Source organism: Notamacropus eugenii, chromosome 6 (genome assembly GCF_028372415.1).
Source record: "Notamacropus eugenii isolate mMacEug1 chromosome 6, mMacEug1.pri_v2, whole genome shotgun sequence".
Classification (NCBI taxonomy): domain Eukaryota; kingdom Metazoa; phylum Chordata; class Mammalia; order Diprotodontia; family Macropodidae; genus Notamacropus; species Notamacropus eugenii.
Window position 1 is genome coordinate 202,542,836 of NC_092877.1, and position 12,224 is coordinate 202,555,059.

Genomic DNA, 12,224 nt, shown 5'->3' on the forward strand with positions numbered 1-12,224 from the left:
AGAAACCCAATGAGCAATAGCTATAGCACCAACTCCACTTGATGTGGGTCTTCTCTTGACCCAACTCATAGGATAGAGCAGAAGAAAGTGGATTGTTACCTGTTTCTTTAGATGAGCTGTTTATAACTGCAAATAAACCACAGACATCCCTTTTCTCTCTGGGTAAAACAAAAACCCTCAGACAACCTAGATTTAACAAATGCAATTCCATTCAATAAACAATTATTAATTGTCCACTATGTGCAAGGCACTGTGATGTAGTGGATAGAAGGCTGCCCTCACAGACAGTAGGATAAAAAATCAAATTCTGCCTCAGAAGATACGAGTTGTGCAGTCATAGGCAAGTGCCTTAAACTTCTTAATCTTCCACAACAACTCTCAAACACTGATCTACATTGCAAGAATGGATTTCTATATCTTTTTTGTTCACTTGTTTTCAGTCATGTTTAATTCTTCATGATCCCACTTGGAATTTTCTTGGTGAATATATTGGAGTGATTTGTCATTTCCTTCTCCAGCTCATTTTACAGATGAGGAAACTAAGGCAAACAGGGTAAAGTGACTTAGCTGAGATTACAGAGCTATTATGTGTCTGAGACTAGATTCAAACTCAGCAAAATGTCTTTCTGATTCTAGCCTGGCACACCACCAATCTGAAGAAATTACAGGTCTGTTCTATCCCCACAAAAATATTTGTATATACATACATAGAAGCAAAATAACAAATATGTTTGAGTCACATTCAAATGCAAAGGTAAAAAGTTCCAAAGACCTTGTCCTCAAGGAGCTCTCTTCTTTGCCTCACAGAGCTATATTAAGCAGCAAATGCTTAGGTTACATTAATGCTCTCTGTTCCCCTTGGTACTTCCCTTCACTCTCCTGAAACTGTAAAATCATTCTGGTTATTCAGAATAATTGGAATTATTTTGATCACTTTAGTTTTCCTATAGAAAAATCATCTGACATAGTTTGGCAAAAAAAGAATATGACAAGGGATTTTTTCCCTTAAAGTCTAGCCTCATTACAAGTATAAAATTCAGTTTGCAGGTTTAGTTCAGCCCTAATCAGCCCTTGGCTTCTATTTCTGACTTCAGTTCCTTATTGTAGCTCACTTTTTTTCTGATCCCCTAGGAGCTCACTCATTAACTTCTATCTGGCTTCTTTCAAGTGGGCATCCTTCTTTAGCTAGAGTGAATCTCCTTTTTCTATCCTTCTAAGTTAACCTGGGAGGTTCCTGCCTCATGTAGGTGTGCCCCAATTAAATATATACATGTATATTCATATATTTGTTGAATCAGCATGGGAAGTGACTAGAAATCTGGTCTCAGAACAAGGAAGAATCTGTGTTAAAGTCCTGCTTCTGACATACTGACTGTGTGACCCTGGATAAGTAACTTAACTTTTGGGGTTCTAGGCAATTTCCTAAGAATATAAATTGAAGAGAAAGTGCCAACTTATATTGGGAGAAAGAAAAGAGAAAGCTGGAGAGGTTCTTATACAAAAAGAATCCCAAATCCAGTTGTAATCCCTATGGTATAATACACATACAATACATACATACATATATACACAAGTTTTCTCTCTCATAGGTAGCATATACATGTTATATATACACATACATGTACACAGGTCCAGTTATCGCTATATTTTAACACATATACATCATATATATACATTCTCATATGTAACTTACATGTGTTATATATACATGTATATGTAAGACGTATTATATACAATCCTCTGTATATAATTGAGAAGTTCAGACAGAGAGGCTTTTTAACTGTGATAATATTAGCTGAAAGATTTTTGATGGGTGAGATATCGCTAATTCATATAAATTCTTTCAACAAAAGGAAGAAAACATTAAAGGGTTAGGATTCTTCCAACAGATGAGTGAAAAATGTTGTAAAATTCAGGTACAGGATGGCCTTCAGGTAAGGTTCCTTTCAGTTACAACTCTCTTTGTAAAGGACCTCTGAAATTGCAATGTAAGCCAATGGGTAGTGGGAATTCAATTTACTAAAAATTCATGAATTTTTAAGATCACATCTTTTATGTAAAGTAAAGCAAATCACATTTATTTGACCTCTGTCTTAGGACATTTGAAAACAAATGGCCCTTAAACTTAGGTAGGTGTTAAGAAGAAGAGGCAGTGAGATTTAGCAGATAGGACAATACAGTTGGAATCAGAGCACCTGCCTTCACTTTTGGTATTTATGACTTATAAAACCTTGGGTTATTATTTAATCTCCTTTTTGTCTTTATCAGTGAAATATAGGATTGGACTAGATGGTTTCTAAGGTCTCGTAAAGTTTGAGGGGGCCACAGAGAACACCTAATCTAACCATCTTATTTTACATATGAAGAAACTGAGACTTTGAAAGACCTTAGCTTAAAAGGCCAAGGTCTGCCATTGCATCCACAGCCATCTCTAGTCATTCTCATCTATACCTTGACACTGAATGCAGATAGATATGAAGAAGAGAGTGAGACTGGTGACTTAAATCTTGCCTCAGTTAAATCAATTCACTTGCAAGTCAAGACATCACTATTCTGATGGCATTGGTCCTCTTTGAGAACAAAGGGCAATAACAATTTATGAGTAGTAGTAGCTGTGACCCAATTGGGAAGTCCCAGTTGAGCAGTGCTGCTGCCCTCCCTTTCTCCTTCCTTCCTTCCTTCCTTCCTTCCTTCCTTCCTTCCTTCCTTCCTTCCTTCCTTCCTTCCTTCCTTCCTTCCTTCCTTCCTTCCTTCCTCTCCCTATATCCCTTCTTTCTCTCCTCTCCCTCTACATACATATGGAATCATACTCTCACCTGGGGGTGGTCTGCCCAAAGAAATATAAATTTTGATCACTGAAACCTCATGAGATATCTTGGAGTTTACAGGTTAGAGTTCTTTTTCTTTTCTCTTCATTTCTCATTTATTCTATCATTAAAAAAACAAAACAAAACAAAACAAAACTTGGGCAATTAGCTCTTTTGTCCCATGTAGTTCATTTATGATTTCTTGAAATACAGAATTGAAAGGCCAGGCTTTCATAAAACTCATTGTAATTCATATGGAGCTACTTGACCAAGTTTTAAAACCAAATCACTCTGGCTCTCACTGATTGACGAACAATAGCTCCCAACCCAAGTCTAGTTTAGTCATTGTTTGGGCTTTGATGGCTCAGAGTCAGTATAAATAGCTATTGTTTCTGTTTTGGACAGAAGGCCTGAGGGTGTTTACTTCCAAGAATGGTTTTTTTTTTTACTCATTTCTTGCCTAGTCTTAATCACTGAAAGAACATTACCTCAGACAAACTGAAATCTGGGAAAGACCTTAGCTTAAAAAGGCCAAGGTCTTCCATTGCATCCAGAGCCATCTCCAGTCATCCTGATCTATATTTTGACACTGAAGTCACATGACAGAGTGAGGCTGGTGACTCTGCACAGTCCTGCCTCACTTAAACCCAATTTACGTGCAAGTCAAGCCATCACCATTCTGATGTCATTGGTCCTCTTAGAGAAGAAAGGACAAACAACTATAGTAATCAAAGTAACACAGGTAGTTATGAATCAGTGACTGATGGTTTTCTGATTACAGAACCAGTGCTCTTTCCAATCAACTATGCTGCCTCCAGATCTGTCTTTCAAGAAGCATTTACTAAGGAAGACCCAAGTTCAGGTTTGGTCTCAGACATTAGTAGCTGCATGACCCTGGGCAAATCGCTTAATCTCTGCTTACCTCGTTTTTCACATCTGCAAAATCCAATAAATCTAAGCCAATATACATTTACTAAATGCCTACTATACACCAGGCACTGTAATGAGAACTGGGGATACAATTGATAAAAAAAACAATCCCTGACCTCAAGAAGCTTTACAAACTGAAAAGGGAGACAATATACAAAAGGAGGTAAGAAAAGGCCCACTCCTTTCCCACACTGAGGGGTGCTTTCCATGGGGGCATTTTGTTTCATGGATTTAAAAACAAGCAAGGCAGCAGATACAAAGAGGAGTGAACTGAATCCAGTTTCTGCCCTCTATAAAGAAAGGCGTTAGGAGGAGTTTGCTGCTCTGACCTCCAGTCTTCTAATCAGAGAGGAGGGGGTGCTGTGACAGATGGTATCACTTAAGGCTTGTGTTAGCAGCATGGAGGTGAATTTAGAAGACATGAACTGATGCTGGGAGGGGCATTTTGTTCCCCAGCATTGAATCCAGACAGGGCAGTAAATGCAAAAGTCAAATTCTGTTTCCCAGGGTTGTTGTGATGATCAAATGAGATAATAAAAGTAAGAGAGTGCAGTGCCTGGCATATAGTAAGCACCATACAAATATTGTTATCATTGACATCATCACACACATGCTAATTCTCCAGGCCTTATGTCAGGTACTGGGGATATGAAGATTTAAAAAAAAATGGCAGTCCTTACCCTCAAAGAACAAACAATTTTTGTGGAGAGTACAAATTATAGAATAAATATGATGCAAGATAGAATGTGCTGGAGTCAAAAACGAGAGCTAGTCAAATTGCATTGGTAAGATCTGAGAAAGGCAACATATTGGAAATGGCACTGGGACTGGGTCTACTTTGACTTTTCATGGATCTCTAGATCAAGAGGGAATACATCCTGCAGACATTGGATTTTCCATTCAGAAGCCCATAATGAAAATGAAAGTCAAGTAGTTAGTTTTCCAACTAGTATCGGTTAATCAATCAACTTTTATTAAGTCCTTACTACATGCTAGGTATTGTAGTGAGTAAAGGGGATACAAAAAAGAGGAGAAAGACAGTATCTGCCCTCAAGCTGGCTATCTAATGGAGAAGACAACAAGCAAACAAATTCATACAAAGTAAACTGTTTACAAGAAAAATCGTAAATTATCAAAAGAGAGATGACCATTCTTGACTGACTGCAGATGGATAGATATTTAAGATAAGGCTCTGTCCTCAGAACCCTTATATTTATAATAGTGCAACACAGAAGCATGATGGTAAAGCCATGTTCTCAAAATGCCCACCTTACAATGGAACTAGACTTTAGGTCTCCTTGGCTCCCTATTTTGAAGTTGTGATAAAAATTTATCCAATACTCCTTTAGTCAAATATCCTGCCAGAAAGTATAATCTCTTAGCATTTAGCAATTGCTTATCCTTGACTCACTGATGATGTGGATGGCTCTTCTCATTGCTTAGCATATTTGCTTGGATGCCATTTCCAAGGGAGAAGAACATGCAATGTCTTTTGTTGATAACAGAAAATAAAAATACAAGCTTTTTAGTCTACTCTCAGAGAGTGAGCAGTCTACTATGAAAAAGTACATTCCCACTAGCATTTAAAGCTTCTTGTATTCTGGTCCTAAATTAGATATTTGGGAATTTGTTTTCAGTTACTCCTAAACAAAACTCTCATTTCTTAACACATTTTCTTGCTGTTTTGTTTTAAAACCACAGTCACCCAAACAAAATTTTTATTTTTTTTTCTTCTTTTTGCAATCCAACTCATGACAATCCAACTAAATGATTCTCCTTAAAGATCATCCATCCATTAGAACTGAGAGATCATCTTATCTTGCTCCCTAAAATTTACAGAGGAGAAAACACCCAGAGAAGTAGCATAGAGCTCTATGTTGTCTCCTCTTTTGATTGAGCATTTATTAAGTGCCTACTATGTTCCAGGTGTTCTGCTAGAGTCTGAGAATACCAAGGCCCAAAATCTATCTTTCTTTCTTTCTATCTATCTATTATCTATCTATCTATCTATCTATCTATCTATCTATCTATCTATCTATCTATCTATCTACCTATGTCCTCAAGGAGCTTACATTTTCTCTGTAGTAATTCTACCCAGTCCACAAGTCCTAGCTGAAATCTCAACACTTCCATGGAATCTACTTTGAATGCACCAGTCTTAAGCAATCTCTCTTTCTCAACAACATTCATTGTCTTTACCATTCATTCATCAATAAATCTTGGAACACCTTACAACATCTCTGTTGTTGATATCAATGCCTAATAGTGTCTTGCCCCAAGTGGTGAGCAATAAACAACTGAAGCTACCTGGAGTCAGATCCCTACCTCTGTCCTTTATTAGCTATGTGACCATAATTCTTCCACTTCGCATCTTTAATCTTCAATTTCCTCGTCTGTACAACAAATCTTGTAGAGTTGCTACAAGGGAAGTATTTGCATGCCTGAAACTACTCTAAGGTATTGTTAGCAATTCAATATTTCCATGACTTCACTAAAAACATTTTGTAGCCAACATTTCATCATTATAGTACATTCTTTCTTCCAAGAATCACTGTACGGAAAAGTGCTTCACCCTGCAATCAGCCTCCTTATGAGCTGCCCAGAACTTATCTGAGATGGTCTTTGGGCCACAGGCAATGAAATTTATGACTATGATTTTACTTGAAGTCTTTTCAGTTTGGTAGAACCTTTAAGAGCTTATATTTAGTTGTCATATCCTTGGAGAAATTGGAGTCAGCTGATTTCTCCAGAGTTAAGCACAAGCACATCATTTTTGTTATTTATTCATAGTTTTAGTCAGAGTAGAATAGGTTTAAGGGTTAGTCACGAGTAAAAAAATGTTGTTTTTGTTGTTACTGTTGCTGCTGATGATATTAAGACCAGACCTATGATTTCATTGGTATACAGAACTCCCAGCAAAGAAAACCCTCTCTACTCTTTCAAATCAGTAGCTTCTTTACAACTTAGAGAGCACTAAGAAGTTGTGACTTGCCCAGACTCACATAGTCCTTGTCAGAGACAATACATATCTGACACCGTGTCTTCTCAGTTTTCCATCTTTTCATCAACTATGCCACTTTGCATCTCAAATAATATAATAGCTAGCATTTACATAGTGTGTTCAAATTTGCAATGCACTTTACATGTATTATCTCATTTGATCTTCTACAGCCCTATGAGGTTGGTGATAAATAGGCAAAGTTAGCCTTTGGTGCTTTTTCTTCCTTTCAATATCTTCATTTAATTAAATAAATGATCTTTTTTTAAAAAAATTTACATTTCCCAAGATGTCTCTCCTTACAACCCTTTAGGAACAGTCATTCATGTTAACAAAGAATAAAAAAGAGAAAGGAAAATGTTTTGCAAAACTAATCAACCTATTGAGAAAATCTGATTCTATATGTAATATTCCATCGCTATCATCCCTTGCCTCTTCAAAGGAGATATCTTCTCATATCTATTTTTTGAAGGCGTGAGCTTGGTAATGATAATTGTGTTTTGATCATATGTCTAATTCTTATATCATCACTTTCATCTTGGGCTGCTTTCCCTTTCCTTCTTGTTCCTTTTTAGCACCCAATTACTTTTCTTTCTGCTTCAGAGCCCTATGCTACTTCCTCTTGTTACTTCCCAATTTGCTACTGACATGCTCATTTGTTGTCCAAATGATGAACTCATCTGTCCTCTGTATTTGCTAAGGTGTCCAAGGTGACAATTAGATGATCTATTTCCAAGTGATAATGGGAAAGACTAGAAGATAATGGGAAAGACTCCTCACTCCATTTCATCCTTCAAGGTTCACTCATTCTTCTCAAAAAACAGTAAACACATATATTTAGCAGTATGTCACTGGCAACAATTTCCAACCTTTGTTGTCTAACTCAAAAATTATCTCTTTTTGTGAGAATTTTAGGCCATATAGAAGACTGGTGGAAGAGATACAGTAAACCTTAGCAATTAAGACATCAATTTTCTTAAGTGATTATAGATCCAAAAGGAGCCAGAAAACAAGTCTCTACAGCAGCAAAGAAGCTACATCTAAATATCATGGAAAACATCTCAGAAGGGGCTAAGACCAAAAGGTCAGAGCCAGCTTGTTGTGATTCAACAGTAGCTATTTGGAAGAGAAGAAGTATTCTGTTTGCTTGTGAACATCAGGGTAATGTCAGTTTTTCTGTATAAAAACAAAATGGTGCAGGAGAAGTTACAGGCAATGGAAGACACAAGAGAATAAGGAGAAGGAAGAGAATCATAGAGATCAGCACTGCTTTTGGTAATAGGGATACAAATGAATAGAAACAACAGAACCTACGGACCTTGATATTTTGACAGTTGTGTAAAAGAGCTGTTGATATGAAGATAGAATCTAAAATAAATCTGTAGTCTTTTTATCCCTTTTTAAAAAAAAATATTTGTTTTTAGTTTTCAGCATTCATTTCCATGAGATTTTGAGTTCTAAATTTTCTCCCCATCTCTCCCCACCCCCCACCCTTAGATGACATGCACTCTGATAACTTCTTCCCCCAGTCAGCCCTCCTTTTTATCATCCCCCCTCTTATTACCTCCCCCTTTACTTTCTTGAAGGGCAAGACAGATTTCTATACCCCATTGCTGTATATCTTATTTCCCGGTTTCATATAAAACAATTTTTTAACATCTGTTTTTAAAACTTTGAATTCCAAATTCTCTCCCTTCTTTCCTCCTCACCCACTCTCATTGAGAATCAAGCAATTCAATATAGGTTATACATGTGTGATTATGCAAAATACTTCCGTGATAGTCATGCTGTTAAAGACTAACTATATTTCCTTCCATCCTACCCTGACCCCCAATTATGTTATTTTCTCCTTTGACCTTGTCCCTTTTCTAAAGTGTTTGCATCTGACTACCCCATCCCCTAATCTACCTTCCCTTTTCTCCTCCCTCCTTATGCCCCTTCCCCCTACTTCCCTGTAGAGTAAGATACCCAAGTAAGTGTGTAAGTCATTCCCTCCTTATGCCAAATCTGATGACAATAAGGTTCATTCATTCCTTGTCACCTCCTCACACTTCCCTTTCATTGTGAAGCCTTTTCCTTGTCTTTTTTATGTGAGATAATTTATCCCATTCTATCTCTCCCTTTCTCTTTCTCCCAATATATTCATCTCTCACCCCTTAATTTTATTTTTTCGATATCATCCCTTCATATTCATCTCATCCTGTGCCATCTGTCTGTCTGTCTGTCTATCTATCTGTCTATCTATCTATCTATCTATCTATCTATCTATCTATCTATCTATCTATCTATTACCTATTATCTATTTCCTCCAACAACCCTAATACTCAGAAAGGTCTCATGAGTTACAGATATCATCTTTCTATATAGGAATGTAATCGGTTCAACTATAGTGTCTCATAATTTCTCTTTCCTATTTATCTTTTCATGCTTCTCTTGATTCTTGTATTTGAAAGTCAAACATTTTTTTTCAGCTGTGCTCTTTTCATCAAAAGTGCTTGAAAGTCCTCTATTTCATTGAATATCCATTTTCCCCTAAAGGGTTATACTCAGTTTTGCTGGATAGGTGATTATTGATTTTAATCCTAGCTCCTCTGACCTTCAGAAGGTCATGTTCTAAGTCCTTCAATCCCTTAATGTAGAAGCTGCTAGATCTTGTGTTATCTTGATTGTATTTCCACAATACTTAAATTGTTTATTTATGGCTGCTTGTAATATTTTCTTCTTGACCTGGAGACTCTGGAATTTGGCTACAATATTCCTAGAAGTTTTCCTTTTAGGATCTTTTTCCAGAGATGATTAGTGGATTCTTTCAATTTCTCTTTGATCATATGGTCCTAGAATATCATGATAGTTTTTCTTTATGCTTTCTTAAAATATGATGCCTAGGTTCTTTTTCTTCATCATGGCTTTCAGGTACTTCAATAATTTTTAAATTATCTCTCCTGAATCTATTTTCCAGATCAGTGTTTTTTTCCTATGAAATATTTCACATTGTCTTCTATTTTTTCATTCTTTTGTTTCTGTTTTTTCATTCCTTGATTTCTCATAAAGTTATTAGCTTCCATTTGCTCCATTATAATTTTTAAAGAATTATTTTCTTCAGTGAACATTTAGACTTCCTTTTTCATTTGATCAGTTCTGCTTTTAAGGCATTCTTCTCCTCATTGACTTTTTGGACTTCTTTTGTCATTTGTATTAGTCCATTTTTAAGGTATTATTTTCTTCAGTATTTTTGAGGGGTCTCCTTTAGCAAGCTGTTGACTCATTTTTGTGATTTCCTTGCATCACTCTCATTTTTCTTCCCCAATTTTCTTCTACTTCTCTTACCTGATTTTCAAAATCCTTTCTGAGCTCTTTCATTGTCTGAGACCAATTTGTATTTTTCTTGGAGTATTTTGATGTAGGAGCTATGACTCTGTGGTCATCTTCTGGTTGTATGTTTTGATATTCTTTGTCAGCAAAGTAAGATTCTATAATCTGAGTTCTTTTATGGTGTTTATTCATCTTCCTAGCCAAATATTTGACTTTCTAACTCTTGTCAAGGTAGGTCTCTGCTTCCAGTGGCAGTGGGTGTGGGAGTGGGTCCCAGGCTTCAGGTACTTTATATCAGCCACTTGATTTCCCCACCATTTGTGGGTTCAGAGCTCGGGAAGCAGCCTCTGCCACTGATGTTGCTGCAGCCACCATTGGCTGCCACAGCCACCACCCCTACGACTTTGGGTCTGGGGATGGACCCAGTCAGACTGTGTACTCCTCTGTCACTCAGGCCCCACAGAGTTTTTCCACTGACCTTTTTGGCATTCATGGGTTGAGAAATCTGAAAAATGCCACAGGTGCCAATGACTAAGTCCCTTGAGGCCTGGTCAGGCATCCAGTAGGGCACTCACACTGGACTGGGCTCTACTGCCTGCTCAGGGCAATCTACACTTCTTGGTGACTTTCCAGGTTGTCTTGGACTGAGGATTTGTTTCACTCTGTCATTTTGTGGGTTCTATAGCTCTAGAATTTGTTTTGAGTCATTTTTACAGGCATTTGGAGGGATTTGGGGGAGACCTCAGAGAAGTCCCTACTATAACTCCACCATCTTGGCTCTTCCCCCAACTCTGTAGTCTTTTGATGTGCTCAAACACTTATCCACACCTCAGTGGAATCCTGTGTCCTAAACTACAGCATTATCTTATAGACATATGACATTTCTTATAGATATCTTTCAGTGTGTATACATAGGTTGAGGTAGGGTGGGACACAAAATATCAGAAAGACAGGAACAAATAGTTACTTTGGCATGCTGAGTGAACATAGTCGTTGGTCAGTTTTTCAGTGTGTGTATGTGTGTGTATGTGTGTGCATGTGTGCGCGCGTGTGTGTGTGTAACCACGTAGTGAAAAGGCAAGCTAAGCCGTGTTCATTTCTGTGGCTGCATAAGGCATCACTATTTTTTAGGTCTTTTTACTCAGAGGAAGTTTCAACAGCGAGAGTCTGGGGAGGGGCATTATTGTTAATGCCATGAGAATTTAAACTGTGATCATAGTGAAGATGATACAATTCCATTCATAAAAACAGCTGAATGGAATTAGGGCATTGAGTTATAATTCCTACTTCCTGTAGTGAAAGGGCAAGGATAGGAGTTGTGCTAATCTTAACAGAAAGTAGGTATTTGAGAATGACTTGAAATGGCATGCACAGGGGAAAAATGATGACAGATTGATCAGAAAGAAATAATGATACATCTATGATATAAAGTCTCAGAAAAGGAAGCTACTCAATTCCTTTGCAGTTTCAGAGTCCAATTAAAAATTTTTTTTAGTGCTGTACCATATATATCTAGCCCCTTATTGGCAAGGGTGCCAATGGGAACTGTTGATAGAACTTTCAGATGTAAGATGAGAGGAGAGATCAAAAAAACACAAGAGATGGAACTCCATGAAATTTGGAGGCTAGGCCAGGCATTAACTGAGTATAAAGGAAAGGTGCTGTTACCCCAAAATGAATATAGTCATGAGCAAGGAGAGCTTTATCTAGATCACTGACTGTTGGAGAGTGGACAAAAATGTGCTTGGACAGATTTTGCTGTTACTTAGTGACTTGATAAACTTACCTCTTATGTTTGCTTCGACAGCACATATACTGAAATTGGAAGGATACAGAGAAGACTAGTATGATCCCTGGGCAAGGATGACACACAAATTCATGAAATGTTCCATATTTTTTTTTTTATTGACAGAGGGCACAGGGACAGCTGAATGGGAAGGGATGATATCTAAAAAAATTAAATTACGGGGTGATAGAGGAATAGATTAGGGGAAGGAAGGAAGAAATGGAATGGGGCAAATTATCTCCCATAAAAGAGGCAAGAAAAAGCTTTTCCAATACAGGGGAAAAGGGAGGAGGTGAGAGGGAAAAAGTGAAGCTTTTTCTCATCACATTTGGCTTAAAGAAGGAATAATATGCATACTCAATTTGGTATGAAAATCTAGCTTACACTACTT

General features: G+C 37.3%; 1 non-coding gene across 1 annotated transcript; it reads left to right on the top strand.

Annotated features, from left to right (window-relative positions):
* Positions 1-11,840: 11,840 nt before the first annotated feature.
* Positions 11,841-11,945, top strand: LOC140512992 (U6 spliceosomal RNA). The gene has a single exon (XR_011970038.1). It is a non-coding gene; the product is annotated as a U6 spliceosomal RNA (small nuclear RNA).
* The last annotated feature ends 279 nt before the right edge of the window (positions 11,946-12,224 follow it).